Source organism: Scyliorhinus canicula, chromosome 17, assembly GCF_902713615.1.
Source record: "Scyliorhinus canicula chromosome 17, sScyCan1.1, whole genome shotgun sequence".
In the NCBI taxonomy this organism is placed as follows: domain Eukaryota; kingdom Metazoa; phylum Chordata; class Chondrichthyes; order Carcharhiniformes; family Scyliorhinidae; genus Scyliorhinus; species Scyliorhinus canicula.
Window position 1 is genome coordinate 127,965,803 of NC_052162.1, and position 2,285 is coordinate 127,968,087.

The 2,285-nt window shown below is 56.9% G+C and overlaps 1 protein-coding gene across 1 annotated transcript in view; it reads left to right on the forward strand.

The window, feature by feature from the left end:
* The first annotated feature begins 2,050 nt into the window (after window positions 1-2,050).
* LOC119951736 (FH1/FH2 domain-containing protein 3-like) overlaps window positions 2,051-2,285 on the forward strand; it is a 76,102-nt gene continuing 75,867 nt past the window's right edge. The window contains exon 1 of the mRNA XM_038775046.1: window positions 2,051-2,285. This exon is cut by the window's right edge and continues 600 nt beyond it. The gene's annotated coding sequence lies outside the window, so the exon portion shown is untranslated.

Here is a 2,285-nt window from a genome sequence, read left to right on the forward strand (position 1 = left end):
CTTGCCGGGGCGATACAAGATCTCGTAATTATAGGTGGAGAGCTCGATTCTCCACCGCAAGATTTTGTCATTCTTGATCTTGCCCCGCTGCGTGTTATTGAACATGAAGGCTACCGACCGTTGGTCAGTGAGGAGAGTGAATCTCCTGCCGGCCAGGTAATGCCTCCAGTGCCGCACAACTTCAACGATTGCCTGGGCCTCCTTTTCAACAGAGGAATGTCGAATTTCGGAGGCATGGAGGGTGCGGGAAAATAATGCCACGGGTCTGCCTGCCTGGTTTAGAGTGGCGGCAAGGGCGACATCTGAAGCGCCGCTTTCTACTTGGAAGGGCAGTGTCTGGTCTACTGCGTGCATCCCAGCCTTGGCTATGTCTGAGCGAATACGGGCGAAGACCGTGAGGGGAAATTGTGTGGACTGGATCAGTGGTCGGGCCTTGTCCGCGTATTGTGGGACCCACTGGGCGTAGTAAGAAAAGAACCCCAGGCATCGTTTGAGGGCCTTGGGGCAGTGGGGGATTGGGAGCTCCATGAGGGGTCGCATGCGGTCGGGGTCGGGCCCCAGTAGTCCGTGTTGGACTATGTAGCCGAGGATGGCTAAGCGGTCTGTGCTGAACACGCACTTCTCCTTGTTATAAGTGAGGTTGAGGAGAGATGCAGTGTGGAGAATTTGGCAAGGTTGGCGTCATGGTCCTGCTGGTCATGGCCGCAGTTGGTGACATTGTCTAAGTATCGAAACGTGGCCCGCAGTCCGTACCGGTCAACCATTCGGTCCATTTCTCGCTGAAATACCGAGACTCCATTCGTGACGCCGAAGGGAACCCTAAGAAATTGGTACAGACGACCGTCTGCCTCAAAGGCAGTGTAGGGACGGTCCGATTTACGGATGGGGAGCTGGTGGTAGGCGGATTTCAGGTCAATTGTTGAGAAGACCCAGTACTGTGCAATCTGATTGACCATATCAGATATGCGGGGGAGGGGGTACGTGTCGAGCTGCGTGTACCGGTTGATGGTCTGGCTGTAGTCCACGACCATTCTGTGTTTCTCCCCAGTTTTAACCACCACCACTTGGGCTCTCCAGGGGCTGTTGCTGGCCTCGATGATACCCTCCCAAAGCAGCCGCTGGACTTCGGACCTGATGAAGGCCTTGTCCTGGGTGCTGTACCGTCTGCTCCTGGTGGCGACGGGCTTGCAATCCACAGTTAGATTGGCAAAGAGTGAGGGAGGCTCGACCTTGAGGGTCGTGAGGCCGCAAACAGTGAGGGGAGGTAGGGGTCTGCCGAATTTGAGGGTGAGGCTCTGGAGGTTACATTGGAAGTCCAGGCCCAGTAAAAGTGTCGCACAGAGGTTGGGGAGAACGTACAGGCGGAAACGGCTGAATTCCACGCCCTGTACAGTGAGGTTGACCAGACAGAAACCCCGGATCGGGACAGAGTGGGATCCGGAGCCCAGGAAGATCCACTGGTTGGCGGGATGGACCGTGAGGGAGCAGCGCCTTACCGTGTCCGGATGGATGAAGCTATCGGTATTCCCAGAGTCAAATAGGCAGTAGGTCGCGTGGCCGTTGATGAGCACCATCGGTGAATCGGTAGCCAGGTTGCGAGGACGGGATTGGTCGAGCGTCATGGAGGCGAGTAGCGGGCGATCGACCGAAGAGTCCGATGAGTAGCGGCAGCGACCCGGGTCCCGTGGTCCAGTCCCGAGGGGAGTACAAAATGGCGGCGTCCGAAGTACCTGCGGGGAAGAAGATGGCGGCGCCCATGCAGCGCACATTGTGGGGGTGGGGCAAGATGGCAGCACCCACTGATTGCACGTGGAGTCAGGGGAGGAAGATGGCGGCACATTGTACGATTGGCTAGGGAGAGGGAGAGGTCGGGCGCGATAGCGGCAACTGCGCGGGCCTGACACACCGCTGCAAAGTGGCCTTTCTTGCCACAGGATTTACAGGTCGTGGCGCGGGCCGGGCCATCTCGTCTTCAATAGGAGACCCACTCATTTGAAACTGTGGCCCCCTCCCCAGTTCCAAACATCCTCTCAGCACCCACCCTGTCAAACCCACCATCAGAATCTGATCCATGTCAATAAGATCTCCTCTGGTTCTTTCTAAACTCCAATGGGTACAGGCCCCGACCGGCTCAACCTTTCCCCATCGGACAAACCCCCTTCATCCCGGAAATCAGTGAAGTGAATCTTGTCTCGTGCTTCCAATGCAATGTATCATTTTGGTGCTCAACCAGGATGGTATCCGTAGTCGCAGTAGGCCTGAGGCCTTGTCCCGCGCCTACTCCT